Source organism: Aotus nancymaae, unplaced genomic scaffold, assembly GCF_030222135.1.
Source record: "Aotus nancymaae isolate 86718 unplaced genomic scaffold, 86718_ANA_hifiasm-v0.15.2.pri h1tg000062l, whole genome shotgun sequence".
Classification (NCBI taxonomy): Eukaryota; Metazoa; Chordata; class Mammalia; order Primates; family Aotidae; genus Aotus; species Aotus nancymaae.
Window position 1 is genome coordinate 10,740,768 of NW_026988476.1, and position 26,422 is coordinate 10,767,189.

At 33.1% G+C, this 26,422-nt stretch overlaps 2 long non-coding RNA genes across 4 annotated transcripts in view; one reads left to right on the forward strand and one right to left on the reverse strand.

Moving 5' to 3' along the window:
* LOC105728793 (uncharacterized) overlaps window positions 1-26,422 on the forward strand; it is an 84,900-nt gene that overhangs the window by 55,273 nt on the left and 3,205 nt on the right. The gene's annotated exons all lie outside the window — the stretch shown is intronic.
* The window catches only part of LOC105728796 (uncharacterized), a 324,891-nt gene that overhangs the window by 19,327 nt on the left and 279,142 nt on the right, over window positions 1-26,422 (reverse strand). For both annotated transcript variants that reach the window (XR_010338570.1, XR_001110135.3), the window contains 2 exons: window positions 9,179-9,231; window positions 7,454-7,566 (listed from right to left, as the gene is read on the reverse strand). This is a non-coding gene — a long non-coding RNA (uncharacterized LOC105728796). The remainder of the gene's footprint in view (window positions 1-7,453; window positions 7,567-9,178; window positions 9,232-26,422) is intronic.

Here is a 26,422-nt window from a genome sequence, read left to right on the forward strand (position 1 = left end):
ACAATTCTGTGCACTATGTATCACATTTATGTAGCCATTTAATGTAACCTGTTTGTGTGAGTTCATATCTGGCTTTGAGCCACTGTTGTCTGTGAGAATGAAATACTACGATTTTCTATTTAAACTTATTTCTGTCTCACAGAAACATTGTAACTATTTAAAGGAGAACAGGGACAAAAAGAGCATAAAAGTTAGTAATTTAAGATAAAAAATAAAATTTTTACATCTCTATGACCTATATGGCTTTGAACAATTTTATTTGCTCACTTTCAATGTTTTAGATTCATGAGGTTACATGTTTTTATTTGATAGAGGTCAAGTTAGAGCCCATCATTATAATTGTTTAGGCTGTATCTTCATGCATTTTTTAGCCTTTAAAACTTTTATTTCAGAGTAGATGTTAAGACTACTGAAAATACAATTGAAACAGCCAAAGACATCTTATTCTTTCATAAGTACAAACATAAATCTGGAGTCTTCTCATTAAAGAAGCAGCATAACACTCTCCTGTGGCAGTAACAATAGCTTGTTGAGAAGACAGGATGAACTTCTGCACTTCTTTAAATGAAATATCTCATTTAAGCTTATTCAATTCCACTGCCTCTGCCCTAATGTAAGACTCCATCTCCTCTTATGAGGACCAGATTTTTAATCTGTGAATCTTCACATCTTTTAGTGCTTTAATTTTTCATCATATTTTTGGTAAAATGTATTTAATCATAATAGAATAATTATGTAATGCCCAATGCAAATTCTTTTATGTGTCATGCCAATCTGTTAATTCTCTTTTCCTACACTAGTTTCTTCTTTGATTCTTTTGATTTTTATCTCTTATTGTCTGACCTGCCTGGACCCTCATAACTTGGACCCCAAGGCGCGACCGAATTAGACCAGATGAAAGAGGAGTTCAGGCTTTATTGGAGAGTCTCCGGGCGGACTGGACTCGTAACGGGGGAAGAGTCAGCAGTCTCGCACCGGCTTTCTTTGTTTGGCGGTTTTTATAGGGGTAGAAGGATTGGGGGAGTGGGAGAGCTGATTTGGCAGGTGGCAATGAGTCAGGTTGACTGTCGGGGTGGGGTGGGGGGGGGATGTCTGCCGGGCGGGGAGCTTGTCGGGCTGGAAGTTACTGGAGAGCTGATGGGGCGGATGGTGATTGGTTCAGTTGGTTGCCCGGCCGGAAGGCTGCTGGAATCGGGCCGAGCCAAGGCAGTAGACAGAGGGAGATAAGGGACCCTCCTTGCGAGGGAGGAGGAGCTTTCGTCATCCAGAAGGCTGCTGGAATCCGGCCGAGCCAAGGCGGTGAGATAAGGAACCCTCCTTGGGAGGGAGGAGGGGCTTTCATCATCCGGAAGTTAGGCACTTTCCATGTGGCGGGGGCGGGGGGGGGGTGCCCAAAGGTCCTCCACCAGACATTCCCAACTCCTTAAAGAGGAAAAAGGGGCGGCGGCTTTCTTTCTGGCTACTTCCTGCTGATTTTGGGCGGCGAAAGGGAAAAAGGATGAGGAGTTAGGTTGGCTGGAGGAGGCTAGGGGTCTGGAATGAGTGGCTGTAGTAGCATTTGATTAACTGTGGCTCGAGTAAGTTCTTGGAAGCGCCGTTGTAGAAACTCCTCGTTCAGCAGTGAGCAGGTCTAGAGCTTTTCGGTTCTGCAAAGCAACTTGGGCTACAGAGGTGATCTGTCGTTGGAGGGATGTCAGGGACTCAGCAGAGTTATCAATAGCTGCTTGGAATTGCGAGGTTAGGCGAGCTAAGGCTTGGTGAGAGTGGCTTAGTGCTCTGCCCCCCTAACCTAGCCGCCAGTGCTGAACTAGCAAGGGAGAGGCCTATGGCGAGGGGCAGAAAGGCAGCCCGGCGGGTGTGGTGATGTGGCATTTGTTGTATTTGAAATTTGGCCGGGGAGTAGATAGTTAGTTGGGGAACTAAGGTTACTGGGAGGCATAAGAGAGTTGGTGGCAGGCTATTATGGAGAGTTTTTGTTAGGGTTTTGTTATACCAGAAAAAGGTTCCCTGTGGGGCTGTTAAATTAGTAGTTACCGGTATGGTCCGGTTACAGTTAGAGTAGTTTTGGCCTACAGAGTAGCATATTGGCAGCTGTGTGAAATCAGGTGGAGTATAGAGACTTACCTCTTTGATGGGAGGGAAGGGAGAAGTGGAGGCAGATGTCTTGAGAGGGAAGGGATAGGGAACAGCAACAAAAGGGGTTTGTCCCAGTGAGGCGCACATGAGGCACGAGGTTAGGTTGGTTAGCCCGGAAAGGTTGGCTAGTGTAATGCCTTCCTTAAGGAAGGTGAGCCAGGAAAACGGAGATGACTGTGGCTGTAGGTGGGTAGTTAAGGTTTGTTCCTGTTGTTTTATGGCAGTATGGACTTCATGTACTGTGCGCTCATATGCTCGCCATATGTATAGATGGGAAGATGGATAGGAGGTAGTGTCAGTTTTATATATTGATGCCTTTTGGGGAGATGTCCAGAGACTATCCCAAGGGTCAGTTATTATAAGGGAGAACTGGGTGGAACCAATTATGGTATTTCCTTCTCCATCTATATTTGGAACAATTTTTAGGCGAGAGGGGTGATTTTGCGCTCTTGTGGCTGGGTGGGTGGAACACGTGCCCCAAGTGCACCCCATGCAGGAACGCCAGGAGGTAGTTTTACACTTATCATCTCATCTTTTGGAACTTTATAAGCACTGGAGTCCTCTCTGTACTACTTAAAGAAGAAGCTTTAAGTTTTCTTCTCAAACCACAGCCTTTGCTCATGTTGTCTTTCAGTAAATATCTCATTTCTTTCTTTTGCACACTTTCTTTAAGCCCTCTTAAGAATTAACATATGCAAAACAAAATTTAAAAAATCAGCAAAAGAAGCCATTTCAAATTTAAATTATTTAATTTAAATTATTCAAAATATTAAAATAATGGAGAAGTTTGTCATCTTGACCATTGAGTGGCATTTTCCATGTAAATATACGTATATGTACATGTATATATGTACATATACGTATGTATATGCTTATATACATATGTATATATATGTACATATACGTATGTATATGATTGTGCTATATATGTACATTTGTATTGCTATAGATATGTATGTGTATTGCTATATGTGTATGTATACATACATATATAGCAATACACATACATATCTATACATATGCCTATATAGGCATGCATATATATACATATGCATATATATACCAATACATATACATATGTATATGTATTGGTATATATACATACATGTACACATATATGTACATGTACGTATAAATATGTATATGTATATATGAATATTGCTATATATGTATATATCATACATATGTATATATACATATACATACATATACACACATGTACATATGTACATATGTATATATACACTTATGTATATGTATGTATATATACTTATGTATATGTACATATGTATATGTACACACAAATATATATACTTATATACATAAATACAAAAGTACATATATATATATGTATATTCTTATGTATATATATATACCTACATATAGACATACATATAGACATCTGTATATATGTACATATATATGTATATGTACACTTACATATGTACAAATGTGTGTATATATACATATGTATATATAAATATGTATGTGTACATATACATATATATATGCACATATATATGCGTGCACACACGTACACAAATATATATTATGCACATATATGTACACACAGGTACAGACATATGTGCATACAGATGTGACTATATGTATATGTAGATATGCATTTGTACATATGTATATTTACATATTGATATATATTTATACCTATGCATATATGTATAGGTATATGTATATTTACATATTTAATTTACATATTGAAATTTACATATTTACATATTGATATGTATTTATATGAATATGTACATATACATATGTACAAATACATATCTACATATATAGACACGTGTGTATGTACATATATGAACGTATGTGTGTATATATGTATATATGTACATATAATTGTATATATGTATATATGTACATATGTATATATGTACATATGTATACGTACGTATATGCACATATAGCTGTACATATATGTATATATACATATATAGGTAGAAATACACATATACATGTACATATACATATATATGTATATATGTATATGTAGAAATACATATGTACATATGTATACATGTGGTTACAGATACATATGTATATGTATACATATACATATGTATATATATTTCTAAATATGTATATATATGTGTATACACGTACATATGTATATGTATATACGTACAGATACATATATACATAATTATATGTACCTATATACATATATACCCACATACGTACATATATGTACATACACATGTGTCTATATGTAGATATGGATTTGTACATATGTATATGTACATATTCATATAAACACATATCAATATGTAAATATGTAAATTTCAATATGTAAATTAAATATGTAAATATACATATGTATATATGCAAATGCATATGTATATGTACATATAGGGATATGTGTGATATGTGTTTGTACATATACATACGTATATGTACATATGCATACATATGTACATGTGCATATAGACACATATGTACATATACGTATCTTTACGTTTATATGTAGATGTACACATAAATACATATTTATGTACATATCTGTGTATGTATGTGTGCATATATGTATATTTACATAGACATATGTAAATATACGTATATGTATGTATATATCTACATATACATATGTATATACCTATACGTATATGTATTGTGCTATATATGTATATGTATTGCTATATATATCGATATATATCATATAAACACCTGTATATATACATATGCATATGTATATGTAAATACGTACATATATACATAGATATATGTACACATGTATATGTATCTTATACATATGTATATATGTACATACCTATATACCAATACATATACATACATATATATACACACATAGGTATATATGTATATATAGGTATGTACATATATATACATATGTTTATGTATACATATATAGCAATACACATATATAGCAAAACATACATATACATATATGTGTACACACATACACATATATGTATATGTACATACATATGAATATGTAGATATACATATATACATATATACCTATATATACATATGCATGTGCATATGTATATATTCGTAAATATATGTACATACATGTGTATGTATAGGTACATATACATCTATGTATATATGTACATAGGTATATGTATATATTCATATTACATATAAATATCTAAATATAGGTATATGTACATATTTATATGTATGTTTATGTACATATGTACATATTCATATTTATATTGTATATTTACCTATATTTGCATATACATATATGTGCATATACATATGTATTGTCCTATATATGTATATATGTATTGCTATATATATGTATACATATACATGTGTATACATAGGTATTGGTGTATATGTGTATATATCATATATGTATACATATATAAGGTACATATACATATGTATATTTGTATATGTATACATCTACATATACATATAAATGTACATATGTGCATGCATATATAGCAATATATACATTTTTATGTATATATGTACACATGTATATCTACGTGTACATATATGTACATAAACATGTATGTATATATTGCTATATATGCATGCACATATGTATATGTAAATATGCTTTTATACATAAAAATGTATATTTCTACATATACACATATATACATACATGTGTACACATATATACATTTATTTTATATATTTATACGTATATATATACACACATATCTATACCAATACATATACTTATATATATGTATACGTATATGTATTGTGCTATATATGTATATGTACATATGCATACATATGTGTATATATGTATGTATACACATGTATATCTTCATATATATAGCAATACGCATATATATAGCAATACACATATGTAGCACAATACATGTACATATACGTACATAAATACATATGTAGATATGTACATATGTGTGCATATGTACGTATATGTATACATACATATATGTGTATGTGTTTATATACATAAACATGTACATATATACGTACATATATGTATGTATGTGTATGTATGTATATGTGTCTACATATACATGCCTATATGTATATCTATGTATGTACATATACATATGTATATAGGTATGTTTGTACATATATGTGTGTACATGTCTACATGTATATATACATATGTTTGTACATATACCGATGTATATGTATGTATATGTATTCATATATATGTATATACACAATATTATGTATATATACATATACATATATACTTATGTGTATATATACATGTGTACATATGTATGTATACATAGTACATGTATATGTATATATGTATTTCTACATATACATATGTATGTCTGTATTTCTACATACATATACATAGATGTATATGTCTATATATTTCTACATATATATACCTTTGTGTTTTTATGTATATATATTTCTACATATACATATATATTTATATATGAATTTCTACATATACATATATATGCATATATATGTACATGTGTATATATACACAGATATATAGCAATATATATACACATGTATATAGCTATATGATATATACATATATACACATATATACACAGATATATACATATATGTATTGCTATATATACATATATGTGTGTATATGTATATGTATTATATATATGTATTATATATACATATAATATATATGTATATATAAGATATATGCATATATGTATATTTATGTAGTATGTATACATATATTTATGTATATGTAATATGTATATGTATGTATCTTCAAACAAGAGGGAATATTGAGCTCATCTATCTATCCCCTTTTATACCCTATTGGCAAGTATAAAGAGTTACACATTTTGGGTCTTTGTTAGACTTTTAGTAGTTATGTTTTAGAACCTAAATTCATCTCTGTAGAATTCAACTTTCTTAGCAGATATGGAAAAGGAGATGCACAGGATTTAACCAAATAACAGAGAAGTAAGAAATATTTAAAATTCATTTTTCTCCATGGAGTAAATTAGGGAGTGGCTTTGGAAAAGAATACTACACTTAAGGTTGCCATTGAAACATTAAACTGTTTGGTAATTTAAAAATATTTTTCTGCTTAATTTTCACAGCAATTCTTCACCACTTATCTAGAAAGAAGTTTTTTTTGGAAAAATAGCTAATCTTATCTGGAATAGAAAATATGTAAGATGATCCTGGGGAATCTTGTGTGCCAAAACCAAAGAGTTCATAGTTTGAAGACAGCATGTACAAAATATGTAGCAACAAGGTGGAGCAAGATGGCTGAATAGAAGGCTCCACTGAATGTCCCTTCTATAGGAACATCAAATTTAACAACTACCTACACAAAAAAGTCACCATCATAAGAACCAAAAATCACGTGAGCATTCATAGTATCTGCTTTTACCTTTGTATCACTGAAAGAAGAACTGAAGGGGGTAGAAAAGACAGTCTTGAATTACTGATGCACCGCTACTCCTCTCCCAGCAGCAGCCACATGGCATAGAGACAATCTGTGTACTTGAAAGAGGGAGAATGGAATGATTGTTAGACTGCATTGAACTCAGTGCTGCCCTGTCACAGCAGAAAGCAAAACCAAACTAAACTGATGCCTTCACACACACAGAGAGAGAATTTAGACAACCCCTAGTCAGAAGGGTATTGCCTATTGCAGTGGTCAGAATCTGAGTTCTAGCAAGCCTTTCCACAGAAGGATAAAGTCTTCTGGGACTCTAAATAAACTTGAAAGGCAGTCTTGGCAACAAAGACTGCAACTCCTAGGTGAGTACTAGTGGTGAGCTTGGCTAAGAGCTAGTGGATTGGGAGAGTATATAAAATACCAGCTGGGACAGGTAAGGGAATGCTTATGCCACTATCCTCCAAAACCAGGCAGCCCAGCTCATGGCTCCAAGAGAGGCCACTTTCTTTTACTTAGGAGAACAAGGGGAAGAGTAAAGAGGACTTTGTTTTGCATCTTGGATGCCAGCTCAGCCACAATAGGATGGGGAACCACTCAGAGTTGTAAGACCCCTGTCCTTTGCTCTAGCTGCCAGATGACATTTCTAGACACACCCTGGGCCAAATTGAAATCTGCCTTAAAAAAAAAAAAAAGCCAGTCATGGAAAGACCTATCCAGTGGACTAAAGTGCCCTCGGGCCTTGAATAAGCAGCAGAAATACTCAGGTAGTATGCTGTGGGCCTCAAGTGAGACTTTCAGGTATGGTGGCTTCAGATGACACTCAGCATGTTCTTAGCTGTAGAGGTTATAATGCGCTGGGCCAGAGGGTGAAGTCTCAGGCCTGGTGACATTCACCACAAACTGAATGAAGAGCCAGGACCTTAACAGAACATCAGAGATAGTCTATCAATACTCCCCATGGACCTGTTGTGGTGGTATCCACAGGATGAGGCTCCTCTGACTGTGTAAAAGGGAGAAGAGAGTGGTTTGAATTCCAGCTCATCTGACATACACTAGAACATCAGGTAGATTTCTAATGTTTTTGAGTCCCTGGCTTCTCAATGACATCTCTGGACCAACCTGGCACTTAGGGAATCTGCCAGCTTGAAGTGAAGGATACAACACCTGGCTTTAACACCTGCCAACTGTAGAGCCCTTTGGCCTTGAGAAAACATAGGCAGTAGCCAGGCAATGGTTACAGTGGGCCTTGGGTGTGACCCTGTGCTGGGCTGGCTTTAGTCTGACCCAGTGTAGTTCCAGTGGTGTGAGCTACAAGCATATTTGTGTCACCACACCTCCAGCTCCAGGCAGCTCAGCACAGAAAAAGAGACTACATTTGTTTAGGAGAAAGTTAGGGAAGAGAACAAGAGTCTCTGTTTCATAATATAGATAATTCTCCCAGATCTTGTCCAAGATCACCAACTGGGTACTTCTATGAGTCTGCAAGAACCATAGAATCACTAGGCATGGGGTAGGCTCTAATGCAGATTTGGCTCAGATCATTACACCCAAGTTGTTTTAAATACCTGGAAACCCTTCCTAAGAAAGATGAGTACAAACAAGTCCATACTGCAAATACAACAATAAATAACTGTATTAGTCCATTCTCACACTGCTATGAAGAAATACCCAAGTCTGAGCTATTTATAAAGGAAAGATGTTTAATTGACTCACAGTTCTGCATGGCAGGGGAGGCCTCAGGAAACTCAAAATCATGGGGACTGCACCTGTTGACAGGACAGCAGGAGAGAAAATAAGAGCCAGCAGGGGAAATGACAGACACTTATAAAACCATCAGACTAATGAGAAGTTGCTCACTATGATGAGAACAGCATGGGGAAAATTGCCCCCATGATTCAATTACCTTCCACCAGGTCCCACCCTGGACATATGGGGATTATGAGGATTACAAGTCAAGGTGAGATTTAAGTGGGGACACAGAATCAAGCCATATCAATAACTACTGTTTAATTCCCAGATCTTGCTAAATATTCACAAGAATGAACATCACCCAGGAAAACACGACCTCACCAAATAAGCTAAATAAGGCACAGGAATCAGTTTTGAAGAAACGGAAATATGTGACCTAACAGACAGAATATATTAAATAATGATTCTGAGGAAGTGAAAGAAAATCAAGATAACTGAGTAGGAATTCAGAATTCTGGCCAGGTGCAGTAGGTCAAACCTATAATCCCAACACTTTAGTAGGCTGAGGTGGGTGGATAATCTGAGGTCAAGAATTCAAGACCACCCTGACTAACATGGCAAAACCCCGTCTCTACTAAAAAAAAAAAAAAATAGCCAGGTGTGGTGGTGGACACCTGTAGTCCCAGCTACTTGGGAGGCTGAGGAAGGAGAATTGCTTGAACCCAGGAGACAGAGGCTGCAGTGAGCCAAGATCATGCCACTGCACTACAACCTGGGTGACAAAGTGAGACTCCATCTCAAAAAAAAAATTCTTATAGATAAGTTTAACAAAGAAATTTAAATAAGTCACAAGTCAGTCAATGTTGCAAATCATACACAGTTGTATACCAAATTGATATGTAAACATTATATATCAAGATTTCCACATCAAACAGAGTAACATCTAACATCAAGAGAAAAAGGGATAGGGAAAGAAGTTAACAAACTTCCAAGGAAAGCATTGTGGACAGGGAGAGTGTCCTAGGCTGACCTACATGGTCATCAACGTCTTGCAAGAAAGAGTTCTTGATCTGAGCAGAGCCTTCAGTGGCAGATGCCTGATGCTGACCACAAGTGACAGCAGGATCATCTCTAGTGAGACAGCTGTATCAAACTGGTGAAGTCCTGCTCTTTTCATTGTTTTTGAGTCTTTAGACAACTGACTGTAAAGAGTATATCTTATTATACAAATACTGAATATTAACTAAGATTAGGTGATTATAAAAGCATTTTTATTTAGGTGCAACTAAAAGTTAGAATACATTTTCAGCCTCAGAAGTAATTTTACAATAGCATAATTAGGTTTTGCTATTGAATTTGAAATAGGAAAACAAAAAATGCTTAAAATGTGATGATTTAGATATTAAAGAGTACATTCAAAATATGCAGACAAGATTCATTATCTGTCTACCCTGAAGTGCAATAACTCTTACTACTTGACATGAAGTAGTTAGAACCTTAAATTTTCCATAAAATAACTTATTGGCCCAAATTAAATTGGGTACTCATTTTCACAGAGCTGTGCTTTTGAACCTCTAGTCGATGGTAGACTTAATTCTGTGAAAAGTCTACTTTGTTTTGTTCACAAAAAGAAAACTTCTTCTCTGTTTTGTCATATTCTCAGACTGAAAAACTATTGGATTAAAAAAGAAAATATTCACATTTCTACTTTTCCTCAAGAGATAAAAGATTCATCTGTTCTTCTAGGGGTTGGCATAATGAAAAGAACAATTATGGAATAAAGAATTCTATGAAATAATAAATATGAAAACGTCAGGTTTAAATCAGTCAAAGCATCATTTTCAACTCATAGTGTACTGTCATATTAAATGTGTATACCTAGTCATATCAGTTATCATATGGAAATCATGTTTCATATAATAATTTAACGGTTTTCAGACATTCATTCTAAATAAGTGAATTCCTTTAGTTATACCCTGAGTGATGGAATTTAAAATAATTAAGGATTCAGTTTTTTTTCTCAGTTTATAATTGTGCATACTATAGAACTTTTAAGAGACTTTAGCAAAATAAATGAGAAAAGGCACAGATATCATAGGCATACTCTACTATACAGCCATCCCTCAGTGTTCATGGATTGATTCCAGGACCTCTCTCTCTCACGTACCAAAATTCACAGATGCTCAAGTCCCTTATACAAAATGCTGTAATATTTGCATACAACCCACACACATCCTCCTGTATACTTCTTTAAATCATCTCTAAATTACTTATAACACACAATACAATATAAGCAATATGTAAATAGTTGTTATATTGTATTGTTTAGGAAATAATGACAAGAAAAACAGTCTGTGTATGACCAGTATAGGCACAATGGTTCATTTTTTAATGAATATTTTTTATCTGTGGTTGGTCAAATACACAAACATGGAACCCATGGATACTGAGGACCAACAGTACATTTTTTTTTAATCTCTCTGCTTCAGGTTACAACTTGTGTCTATGTTCATTTATATTTTCTAAATCTCCCACAGTTTTCACTCTGTTTAATTGGCAGAATTATGTGGAATGAAAAGAGCAATTCTTAGCTGAAGGCAACTTTGCCTTCTTTGGGAGATCTGGCAATGTCTAGAGGTATATTTGGTGTCACGAATGTTTCTACTGGTGTCTACTGGGTGATGCCAGGGATGCTGCTAAACATTACAAACTCTAAGAGTTTTCCTCTTAATCTTTACAGTGGACAGCCCTCCACAACAAGAACTTTCCAGTCAAAATGTCAACAGGGCAAGGGTTAAGATTCCTTGGCACAGAGCTTCAGGAGTTCAATAAAACTCCAATTGTAGAGCAAGATTTTATCATTCTCTTGGTACACCCACTTTAGATCTTTATGAGAGATATTTTGAAAGCCTTGATTTGTTCCAGAGAAGAGGGACAACTTTCACTCTACCTTATGGGGTAGAGGGAGAGAATAGACTCTTTTCTCTTAATGCCACATTCTTAACAGGACTCCTAAACTCCAGCCATTCCCATTCTTTCTATTTCATGTAGGTGGATTACTTTGGGGAAACAATAAAAATGGCACTGTAAACATGCTCATGCATTTGCTTTTTGGTTAGCCATTGAAATATGTTGTTAAGTTAGTGTGCTCTGCCTTTGGGTGAGCTGAGGAGTCTCCAAAGTGTACATTTTTTTTTTTCAGATTTAGATCCTAGTGGCAAATTATGGAGAAGGAAAAAATTCCTAATCAGTGTATGTTACAATAGTAGGTAACAGTTTACTAAATATTTTCATATTATTTTTTCATGAAATCTTCACAGCAAGATTGTATATTAGTGTCATCATGAATATTATTTTGTGACTTAAATTGGGGAATCACTGATACTATTGTTATTAATAATGTACTCTTTGAAGTTTAGAAGTGATTTTTTAAAAAATGTTAAGTGCTGTTATATAAGAGGGCATTTATGATGTATTTAGAGAATTCAGGTTCCTAGGAGTCTTGCTGTAAAGCAGAGTATATTACATTTTCTATTTCAATTGCTTCCCCAAGAGTCTTACAAATTCCATTATCTGATCATTCAGCCACATAGTCAAATCAATTTCCTCCCAGAGACATGGAATTTGAGTGAAAAATAAAAAAGAACAAATATGCCCTCTTCATTCAGTGATAACCTTGAAAGTGGGTGGGAAGAATACCTGACATTCATTTTTAAGTAGTTGCCATGGATAGTAAAATCTTTTCTTAAGTGAACCATTGACATGAAATAGTAATTGAAAAGCTTCATTTCAAAGTGTCAGAACTGAGGATAAGAATAGAAATAACTAATGCTAAATCTCAACATTGCATTAAAAGTTAGAGATGTAAATAATTACAGTAAGATAAAATGTTATACCAATTTTATGTTCATAATCTAACAAATGGAGAAAGTGGTTGAGATCTTTGAAGTACAATATTATGGATATTTGATATGTCTAGAATAGAATCTTTAAAAAACAAAAAAATCTTTTTTTAAAAGTGGCATATGCACAAGAATTTTAAGAACAGTGTTATTATTATTTTATGTTTTAATAAACTTTGTTATTTACAAGAGTTTCAGATTTACAGAAGGACTCTTAAGATAATACACAGATTTTCTGTATGATCCTCATCCATTTCCCCTATTGTTAATATGTTAGTATGGTACATTTGTCACAACTAGTGAGCCAATATTCATACATTATTATTAGTAACTAAAGTTATTTTACCTAATTTTGACATAATATTTTTTTCTGATCCAGAATACCACTCAGAATATACTACAATTTAGAAGATATATCTCCTTAGACTTCTCTTGGCTGTGGCGGTTTCTAAGGGTTTTCTTTTTTTTATAATTTGAAAGTTTTGAGGTATACTGGTCAGGTACTTTGTAGAATGTCCCTCAGTTGGGACTGGTGTGTTTTCCCATTTACTCTGGGGTTATGGGTTTGGGGGAAGAAAACCACAGGGGTTAGGTGTCATTGTAATTACACCATATCAAGGGTATATGCTATCAACATGACGTCACTGTTGATAATGTTGACCTTCTATATGTGGCTGTGATTGATAGTACTTGTCAGAGATCTCTATTTTCACACTAGTCATTTTGCAAGTGATTTCTTTCCATTTTTAATAGTCTCTTCTTTTCTGGTACTATAAAATGCTCCATGTTCATGTTCGTATTCATCTTACATATGCCACAGCCCTAGAATCCCCACATGTCTAAGGAGACTGAGTTCATTTTGTTAAAGAATGGCATTAGAAACCAAGATCTGAATGCTAGGAGTGTCTGTTGCTACTGAAATATATTTCTTCTAGGTCATTGAAACTGAGATAATGAGAAAATATCTGTGTGTATATTGACAGCTATGCATATACAGTTCCTTAAATATTTTGATGTTATTATCTATATCTATATTCAGCTAAGCATACCGATGTTACCACATTTAATTCATTACCTCATGGATTATTTTGGTCTTCTATTTTTCTGTAACCTACCACTTCAGCACGAAACATCTATTTCCTCTGCCATTCATTTATTAATTATTCAGTATAAATATATGTGTATTGTGATTTCAGAATTATTAAACTGTGCTTCACAGAAATAATTTAATCCACTCAATTACAATTCTTGTGTACAATTCCTTTTGCCTTTAGTCTTAGAATCCAATAATTTTTAAACACACTTAAATAAGCATATTTTTTTCTCAACCAACTTCAGTTAGGTATTTTCACATATTTATAATGCAGTTGGATTCTTTTGTCACATTCCTTATTCCATGCTAGAATTCCGCAATTTTCAAAATGATATTTTAAATTTGCGTGCAGTAATATTTAATCTTTGTCCTGTAAAGTTCTGCAAGATTTGACACATTCATGGGCTTAAGTATGTACCATTAAGGTATCATACACAATAAATACACCATCCTAAAAATACTCTAACTTCTCTGCCTATTCGTACACTTCCCATAAAAGAGAATACTGGCAATTACTCATCTGCTAACTTTCTAATTTCCATTTCTAGAATATCAAATAACTAGAATAATAAAATATTTTGCTTTTTCAGATTTACTTCTTTTGTTAGCAGTATGCATTTATGAACCACGTTTTGGTATCACTTGATAAAGTTGATCTATTTATCTATTGAAATAAATATTAATTACTTCCAGTCTTTAGTGATTATAAATACAAGGATTATTAACAGAGTAAACACATGAGCAGACATAAGTTTTTTAATCACTTGGGCAAATACCTAGAAATGTGATTGCTAAATAGTATAACAAATCTATGTTTAGTACTTTAGTGCCTAGTTTAGGTGGATTATACATGACTAGTTCAACATTTTATTTATACTGAATATTTCTATCTTCATCTATGTGTCATAAATGCAAACATCCTCTAACTACACATAGTTTCCTTAGCACATGATACATTCAATAATTTACTATTAGGATGAAATGTGATCACCACAATACTTATGCCTTCTTTATAGGAAAGACTCATTGTTTGATATAAAGGAAGATTATTTGTTTCTTGTTCCTCACTGACCTTTCCTAATTTTAGAAACCAATCCACTACTAATTAATTGTTTGTCTTTGCTTTGTGAGATGGTTTGGCTGTGTCCCCACCCAAAACTCATCTTGAATTGTAGTTTCCATAATCCTCACATGTCGTAGGAAGGACTAGGTAAAGATAACTAAATTATGGGGACAGTTTACCTTATGCTGTTCTCATGGTAGTGAGTTAATTCTCACAGTTAAACTTCTTTTCTTTATTAAAAAAAGATGTACCCAGTCTTGGGCACATTTTTATTAGCAGCATGACAATGGACTAAAATACTTTATTTATTATTTATGTACTCTTCTCTATCTTTTGAACTACTGGCTTACTACCCACTTTCCTTTGTCAAATTTCATGCAAAGACTCCTTCTAAACTATATTAGTACAAAAAAGTTCTCTTTCTCTCTTATTTTTTCTTTATCTTCCACTCTCTTTCACACACACACACACACACACACACACACACAATTGCAGCAATGGGGCAGTGAAAATTGGCCTTGTTTTTCTATTACCTTGTGTTAACATATCTCAGTAGAAAAACTGAGTTTACACCCAATACAGAGGTAATGGTAGCAATGATGTACAAATTAGAAGTCTGTTTTTACTAGAAAACTGTTTGTGGGGCTAAGGGAAGAGCTGTCCTTATAGCCCACACATGTGTAATGATGCAGTATGCTTTAGGGCTCTGTTTTGCTGGGGTGATGCTAGCAGATCATGTTGTAGGGTAAACATTCATTCACAACTGAACCTATATGTTACACCTAAGTAACGTGACTCATTGCTAAAAATAAAGGTTAAGTAGTGTTGGTGCCCAGAGGAGAGGGAAAGGGGTGAGTATTAAAAATAAATACAGGACAAAAAATTTCCCAAATTTGGCAAAATGCTTAATTTAAACCTATAGGTTTAAGAACCTGAGCAAATCACAAACAGGGTAAACCAAAATAAGTCTCCATCAAGTCACATCATATCAAGAAGTGGTATAGGAATACTGTAACAATATTAAACTGTCCAGAAAGCAAAAGTCAATTATCATATCAAAAAACAAGAAAATTACACAACTCAAAGAAATTGACAAATGAGTTGACTCACATAAATTATTTAAAAATGATATTAACTCCATGCATGTCTCTGCAAAGGACATCATCTCATTCTTTTTTATGGCTGCATAGTATTCCATGGTGTATATGTACGACATTATCTTTATCTAGTCAGTCTATGATGGGCATTTAGGCTGATTCCATGTCTTTGCTATTTTGAATAGTGCTGCAATGAACATATATGTGTATATGTCTTTGTAATAGAATGATTTATATTCCTTCAGGTATATACCCAGTAAAGGAATTGCTGGGTCACATGGTATTTCCATTTTTAGGTCTTTGAGGAATCACTACACTGTCTTCCACAATGGCTAAACTAATTCACACTGCCACCAACAGTGTATAAGTGTATCCTTTTCTTCACAACCTCACCAGATTCTGTTATTTTTTGACTTTTTAGAAATAGCCATTCTGGTTGATGTGAGATGGCTATCTCATTGTGGTTTTTATTTGCATTTTTCTAATGGTCAGTGATGTTGAATCATTATCCTTAGCAAACTAACACAGGAGTAGAAAACCAAATACCACATGTTGTCACTTAAAGTGAGAGCTAAATGATGAGAACACATGGACACATAGAGTGGAACAACAACACACTGGGACCTTTTGGAGGGTGGAGGATTAGAGGAGTGAGAGGATCAAGGAAGCTAACTAATAGGTACTAATCTTAATACTTGGGTGACAAAATAATCTATAACACAAACCCCCATGACACAAGTTTACCTATGTAACAAACCTGCATTTGTACCCCTGAACTTACAAGTAAAAAAAAAAATTTAAGGTACCACTAATAAAGATTAATTACAAATACTAATGAAACAAAAAAAGTAGAAAAAGTCAGCAAAAGAAACAAATATGTAGAGAAAGCCTCATTATAGAACTAAAAATACAATAATCAAAATGAAAATGGAACTGATTGGAGATGACAGAAGAAAGAATCAGTGAATTTGAAGACAATTGAATAAAAATTACCAAATCTGACAACACAGAGAAAATAGACAAAAAATGAACGGAATCCTCATGTACCAATAGGAAAAAAAGCAAATCTAGCGTGGAAAGCATTGGTGTCCCAGAGGAGAGGGAAAGGAGTGAGTGCTGAAAATAAATATAGGACAGAAAATTCCTCAAATTTGGCAAAAGGTTTAAACCTATAGTTTTAAGAAGCTGAGCAAATCACAAACAGGATAAACCACACTAAACAAAGATGTATCTGTCATGACACATCATAACAAACCTCTGAAAATTAGAGAAAAATATGTGTGTATGTGTGTGTGTGTGTGTGTGTGTGTGTGTGTAGTCGTAATAGCCATATTAAGAGGGAAGACATGCATTATCTAAAATGTAATTCCAATTTGAATAACAAAAGTTTTCTTATATGTAACCATGGATGCTAGAAGTAGCATATTTTTCAAATGCTGAAAGAAAAGAATTTCAATTTTAAATCTATATTCAGTGAATGTATTCTTTAGGAATAAAGATAGAAGGAAGATATTATCTGACAAGAAAAAATAAGTGAATTTATTGCCAGCAGACTAAATCTTAAACAATGGCTAAAGTAATTTTTTTAACATAAATAAAAATGGCAGGAGAGTATAGTTTAGAAATTCGGAAAGGAAGAAAAAATAACATAATAGGCAAAGTTAAAAATAATGTATTTGCCTTCTCCTATCAGGTATAAACTCAGATCATTGAAGAAAATATTATAACATCAGATATTGTGCTCAACGTATTTTAAAGGAAGTACTTAACCAAGTCTGTTTGAAAATTGGTAAAGGAACCTAAATGGAAATATTATTTCTACACTTTGAGTGATAAAATGTTGATATCACTGACTGTGATAAATTATATATATAAAATTTACATATAAATTTTATAAGCAAACACTAAGGAAATGCGACACAGCAATATACTAAAAAACTATATATAAAATAAAATGTTATTTAAAAAATGCTAAGTAACACAGGAAGGCAAGAAAAGATAAAAAGGAATGAGAGAAGGAACAACAGAAAACAACAAATGAAATGTCAGATTATGTCCTGACATTTGCATAATTACCCTAATATAGTCTAAGCATACCAACTGAAGAATAGATATTGACAAGTTGGGTAAAAAAATATGAGTCAATTCTATGCTATGAACAAGAACTTCACTTCAAAATAACACACAAGTAGTTTAAAAGTAAAATGATTGAAAAAGATAAACCAAATTCTAATTAACACAAAATCAGGGGTGGCTATATTTTTTGATGGAATTAATTTTAGAGAACAGAAAATTACTAGAGATAAAGAGAGAGATTATATATATTGATAAAAGAATCCCAGAAGAGATAAGAATCCTAAATGTGTATGTACCAACACTCAGAATATTATACCTAAAAACAATCCAATAGTGCTGGAAAGAAAAAAATACACAAACATAGAATTAGAGTTAACACTTTCTCTCAACTGATGATAGAGCTATTAGAGAGAAAATTAACATGAAAATAGATCTGAACAGCACAATCAATCAACAGCTTATAATTGGCATATATAGAACATCACTCATTTTTTTTTTCAAGTGCCCAAGGAGCTTTCACCGAAATAGGCAATATTCTGGGTCATAAAATATGCCCCAACAAGTTTAAAAAATCTAAAATCACACTGTGTTTTCCCTGATTTTATTGTAGTCAAACTAAAAACTTAAAAAACAGAAAGATGATGGGGGAAATCTCTAAATTCATGGAAATTAACACATTTCTCAGTAATCTATAGGTTATAGATTAAAGAGAAAGTCTCAGAAAATAGAATATGGAACTGAATCAAAATCAAAACAAAATGTTAAAATATTTCATATGCTGGAAAAATCATACAAAGAGGAAAGTTTATAGCCCTAAAAGCTTACACTGAAAATCAAGAGAAGTTTTAAGTAATAATCTAAGTTCCAACACCAAGAAATTAACAAAAATAAGAGCAAAATAAACCAAAAGTGTCTAAATTCATCAGAGATAATTGGCCTGCAGTTTTCCTCTTTTGTTGTGCCCTGGCCTGATTTAAGTATCAGGGTGATACTGGATTTGCAGAATATATAAGAGAGGGATTCTTCCTATTTGAATTTTTGGAACAGGTTCAGTGAGATTGATAACAGCGTTTCTATGCACGTCTGGTAAAATTCAGCTATGAATTTGCCTGGTTCTTTGCTTTTGTGTTGGAAGATTTTTTTTTATTATTAATTTGATTTAATTGTTATTTATCTGATCAGGATTTCTATTTCTTCTTGGTTCAATCTTCAGAGGTTATATATTTCCAAGAATTGATCCAGTTTTCTAGGTTTTCTAGTTTGTGTGCACATATGTGTTCACAGCAGTCTCTGATGATCTTTTGTATTTCTGTGGTATCAGTGGTAACATCTTTGTCATTTCTGGTTATGCTTATCAAAATCATTTTCTTTTAATATTACTGGCAGTCTAACAATTTTGTTTATCCTTTCAAAGAACAAACTTTTAATTTCATTGACCCTTTGTAAAATTTTTTCCTTGGTCTCAAACTCATTTAGTTCTCTTCTGATCCTGGTTATTTTTTTTTTCTTCTGCTACGTTGGGGTTTGGTTGGTTTTTGTTTTTCTCCTATGTTGAAGTGTGACATTAATTTATTCATTTGAAAAATTTTCTGTCTTTTGATGTAGGCATTTATGTTATAAACTTTCCTTTCAGCAAAATCCTCTACATAATCCTAGCATACCGAATCCAACAGCACATCAGAAAGATAATTCATCATGATAAAGTGGGCTTTATTTCAGGGATGCAAGTTTGTTCTAACATATGTAAATCAATAATCTGATTTACCATATAAACAGAATTAAGTGCAAAACCAAAAGATAATCACAGTAGATGCAAAAGAAAAAAAAAGCATGTTATAAACTCCAACATTCATTTCTGGTAAAAACCCTCAACAAACTAGCAATTGAAGGAACAAAATAATAACAGCCGTATGTGACAACCCCATAGGCAACATCATACTGAATGGTAAAAAGTAAAAAAAGTTAAAAACATTCCCTTAAGAACTGGAGTAAGATAAAGATGTCCACTCTCACCACTCCCACTCAGCATAATACTACAAATCATAGTCAGTGCAATCAGGCAAGAGAAAAAAATAAAAGGCAACCAAATTGTAAAAGAAGTCAAATGATCTCTGCTCACTGATGATGTGCTAACCTACCCTGTGTTAGCCTGACAGACTCCATTTTGCTGAAAGCCAGACAGACTCCATCTTAACCTCTGCCTCACCCCTCCCACCATTTCTCCCTTGAATGCATACCTGGGTCATGCTACTGTGATGGGTCCTGCTGTGCTTAGAACTATAGAGACATATAACCATTGTAACCATATCCTGCTTGGCAAGCCCACTTGCTATTGTGAATACCCCCTTGACTGATTGTATGACAAGTACCAAAAACCCCGCTTGGTAACCAGCAATCAATCATGGGAACCACTTGTGTATACCCTCCTTAGTAATCAACAATCATGGGAACCTCCTGCCTCCTAGTTACCAACCTCTTTATCTAACTTGCTTGTTCTGCTTCTGTAAATTCTGCTTCAGCTAGGCTCTCCTTCCCCTCTCTTAAGCAAGATATAAAAAGGAATCAAACCCCTTCTTCGGGTCCGAGAGATTTTTGAGCATGAACTGACTCTCGGTCTCCGGCAATAAAGGACTCCTGATTCAATCTCAGAGTTTGGCGCTTTCCTTACAACTGGCTCGGTAAAAACAATGAGACGATTGTATATCTAGAAGACCTTAAGAACTCCACCAAAGGCTTCTATACTTGATACATGACTTTATTAAATCTCAGGATACAAAAACTAATGTACAAAAATTATTAGCATTTCTATACAACAATAACGTTTTAACTGAGAGCAAAATCAAGAACTGAATCTCATTTATAATAGACACACACACACACACAAAAGTAAGATAGCTACGAATACATTTAACTAAAGAGGTGAATGATCTCTACAAGGAAAACTATAAAATACTAAAGGAGGACTGTGGAATATAAAAACAATTGGAAAAAACACCCCTTGCTAATGGATTGGGAGAAACAATATCATTAAAATGACCATGTTGTCCAAAGCAATCTATACATTCAATGCAATGCTCATCAAATCATCAATGTCATTTTTCACAGAATCAGAAAAAAAATTCCTAAAGTTCATATGGAACAACAACAACAAAAAGCCTGAATAGCCAAAGTAATTCTGAGAAAAAAGAACAGACCAAGAGGCATCACATCATTTGAATTTAGATTATAATGAAAAGTGATAGTAACTAATCCAGCATGATATTGGTACAAAAATAGACATATGAAACATATAAAACAATGGAATAGAATAGAGAACCCAGAAATAAATCCATGTACTTATAACCAACTGGTCTTTGACAAAGTTGGCAAAAGAATATCATATTCAATAAATGATTTGGGGGAAATTGGCTGGCTATATGAAGAAGAATGAAGCTGGACCCCTATCTCTTACCACATTAAAAATTAACTGAAGATGGATTAAAACACCTAAATATGAGACCTGAAATTATAAAAATCCTGGAAGAAAACCTAAGAAAAATTATTTGGACATTGGCTTAGGCAAATAATCCATAATGAAGGACCCAAAAGCAAATGCAACAAAACCAAAAATAGACAAATGGGATTTAATTAAACTAAAAAGCTTCTATGCAGCACAAGAAATTATTAACAGAGTAAACAGACTACCTACAGATTGGGAGAAAATATTTGCAAATTATGCTTCTGACAAATGACTGATACACAGAATTTATTATAAAACTCAAACAACTCAAGAAAAAGCAACCCATGAAAATCTGGGCAAAGAATGTGAACAGACATTTGTCAAAAGAAGAAATACGAACGGCCAATGAACATACTTTAAAATGCTCAACATCGCTAATCACTGGAGAAATGCAAATTAATTCACACTGAGATATCATTTTACTTAAAAGTTGAAATTTTAAAAATGTAGATATAAATAAATAAATAAATAAAAAGATAGACATACAATCATCAAAGACTGGAAGAGTCAACATAGTAAATATGTCAACTTCCAAAAAAAAGATTTATAGGATTATTCTAAATCCTATCAAATCCCAGCAAGGATTTTGTAGATAATAGATCAGCTTATCTTATATGTATTTGAACAAGTCACAGGACATATTATGCCTAAAATAATACTGAGTAGCAAGAATTAAAAGGGAGAAACCGCTCTTTCTGATATTAATATTTAGTACTATATAATAAGTGTTATCAAGGCAGTGTGATGTTAATGAAGATCAACAGAACAGAATGGAGAAACCACATGCAAATAACACAAATTTGCCAAGTGAGGTTTTGACAAAGATGAAAATGCAATTTAATGGGTGAAAGATAGGCTTTTCAACAAATTATGTGGAAACAATTGGACATCACTCTTTGTATAAAAATTAATTAAAAATGAATCATTTAAAATATAAAACTATAAAATTTTAGGAAACAAAACACATGGGAAAATCTAGGATTTTATGATGCAGGAACAGGAGAAAGTTTTAGATTAGTACTCAAAGCATCATCTGTATAACAGGAACATAATAAATTGTACTGCATCTAACTTAAATACTTTTGCTATGCAAATGACCCAGTAAAGAAAATAAAAAGTAGTCTATGGTTTCAGATAAAATACGTGCAAACTACATACCTGAAAAAGACCTTGTAACTAGAATACATAACAAATTCTCAAAATTCAACAGAAAGAACGATAAATAATTCACTTAGAAATTGGGAAAATTAAATTAATAGACATTTCATTAAAAAGGATATTTAGATCACACACATATAAAAAAAATCCAAAATTAGTATGGGGAAAATTTTCAACATCATTAACTATTAGAGAAATGCAAATTAAAACCACAGTATTACTGCATACCTAGCACAATGGCTAAAATGAAAACAATAGTGATAACACAAAAAAATTATCAGAATGCAAATAAACACAGATTACTTCTACATTGTTGGTGAATATGTAAAATTATAAAATTGTTCTATAAATAGTTTGGCAATTTCTTAAAAAACAAACCTGCACTTACTGTATGAATCAGAATTTCATTTTGGTCATTTATCACAGAGAAATAAAGCCATGCTTGCACAAAAACCTCAACATGAATGTTCATAGCAGTTGTATTTAAAACTGCTTAAAATCAGATGCCCCAAATATTCATTAACAGATAATGGTTAGCCAAAGTTTGTAATCTTTGTACCACAGAAATATGCAGCTATAAAAATAAAACTATTGACATTCAATAACTTAAATAGATCATAAGGAAATATGATGAATGCTGAAAGCTTACTAATTCCTAAAACTTAAATAGGTTGGTGGACCAACCTAATACATATAGGTCCATTTCTATAATATTCTTTAGCAAAATTATAATGATTAATAGTTGTTTGGGCTGTGTGCAGTGGTTCATGCCTGCAATCCCAGCACTTTGGGAGGCCGAGGAGGCCTGAGGTCAGGAGTTCGAGACAAGCCTGTTTAACGTGGCAAAACCCCATCACTGCTAACAATATAAAAATTAACTGGGCATGGTGGCAGGTGCCAGTAATCCCAACTACTTGGGAGCCTGAGGTGGGAGAATCACTTGAACTTAGGAGGCAGAGGTTGCAGTGAGCCAAGATGACACCACTGCACTCCAGCCTCAGCAACAGAGTGAGACGCCGTCTCAAAAAAAAAAAAAAAAAAACTCTCAGGATTTACGATGAAGACTAAAGACGAATGTTACTGTAAAGCTGTAACACTAAATAATCTTGTGGTCATGTTTCTATAAGTTGGTTATGGTAATGGTTACACTAATCTACACATGTGATACAATTGCATGGAACCACACACACACACATGTACACACACACACGCACACACACACACTCTAGCGTGTAAAACTAATAAAATCTAAACAAGCTCTGTAGATAGTTTTGATGCTTTTTTTTCCCTGTTTTTGAAAATTTACTATTGTTATGTAAATTTCTACTATTTTGGTGAACTAGGTGAGGGATTGGCATGGGACCTCTCTACATTTTTTTTTTTTAATTTCCTTTGAATCTATGTAATTATTACAAAATAAAAAGTTAAGAACAATTAAATGTTCTGGCTGTACTTCCTTGAGCAATATTCTTTGAATACTCCTACAATGATAAGAAACTTTAAATTTCAGAAAGGTTAACAAAGTGACCCTTAATAAATAATTTAAGAATGGTATATTGCCATCAACTACACTAATCTGAATATGGCATCTGTTATAAACATGTGTCTTTATAGTTGTACTGGTTTTTCTCATCAATTTTCCTTCTTAATCCTCTGCTACAAAGGTTTCTTTATATAAAGGCAATTCTCCATTTTTAAATATATAGTTTTTTGCTTTTATACTTTTTTTTTTTGCTAATTTCTTCCCTCAACTATCTACCGAAAACAAAAATCAACTCTCAGGCTGACAGATCACTGTGTCTCTTGTCAGAATATACAATAAGAAATAAACGTGAAAATTTCTTGTTACAATTGAACTGATCATTTACTATAAGACAATTTAAACTGCTCATTTTCATGAGTTCTGACAAAGACACTGTCACACACATCAAAATAATCCACATGTGCTTGTATTTAAATTTGATTTTGTATATTTTAGATCATTTAAAAGCTAGTTTTGAATGGGTTATTGATTATGATCTTTTGAACATGACAACATGTCTATATATAGAAAGACAGGGTTTTAAAAAGTTGTTCATATTATCTGATGTGGCAGCTGATGTTTGGGCAATTATAATTGTCTCTGAGTTAGAAATAGGCTTTTTAGAAGTCAAAAGGTAAACTTATTACCATTACATCTGAATCTAATATTAACATTTTTCTAACAGAAAAACAAAGTAGTCGATCATATGGATGTTCTGTATAAATGAGTAACCATCAAAATGTTTATAAATGTTTGTTTTAATTCAATTTGTATTTGAAATCAAATACCAGTTTAAGAACCAATTTAAGAACTAGCCAATGCCATATGGAAATAGGAATCAGCATCTCTATTCAAGATAAATTTCATAAAATTACCTGATTTTGAAAAAAACTACATATTATTTCTTGTGTGCCTTTTTTCAAGAAAAGGTTATGTGTCTTCTTGGTATTGCTTAATTCTTTCTCTCTCTCCGTGTTTGCGTGTGTGCCTGTGTGTGTTTATTGTATTAATTTTCATTACAAATAATACAAGGCTCTTGGTAGTCAAGGCTAATGGTAGAGTTTTTTTTTATCAGCCAAGACTTTTCTTTTTTTCAAAATGAGTCTCTAGAAGAGAATAAAAAAAGAAACTTAAGAAGAAAGAAACTTGTTATTTTAAATATATATTTCAAGATGTTGACCACAAAGCAGGTATTGTCCTTGGTGATTTTTGTAGGCAAACAACAAATCTATTTTGGTATTTGCTGTGAATGTCCTGTTATTTTTAAATTAATCATAATAACATTAAGAAATATAGTTATGTTCCTTTTTTAAATACAAATTATAACTCTTCATTTAAATCATAGTACCTCTAGTAATAGTAATCCAATCAGAATTTTAGTTGTGTAATTATTTTCTCCGTATTGGGGGAAAAGTCATTATTTTATAGAATTTATGAACAGTACTCTTATATCTTAAGCCCAGAGTAACTTACATCTTGGTTGTAGTGTCATGTAGATGTTTTAGATTTGTTTGTAGTGATATGTAAATTATTTTCATCTGTAACTCATGTACACACATTGTCATGTACATAATTACAATTGGTAGTAAATTGTATGTATGCACAAAATGTACACTGCTGAACAAGGGAGTATCATATATCACCATTTAAATCAGGTTTAAGATCCAGCCACCTTGTCAACATGTTATGGTTTCTGAGTATTATTCTGAATATTTCAGTTTTATTCCATCCAACATATGTCTACATTTAGTATAGATTGACTAGTTGTCCTCCTTGGTTATTCATTTAATTGCTCCAGCCTCCAAGCTTGCCTTCAATAATTACCACCTCCTACTATCTATGCTCTTGGGTATCTACA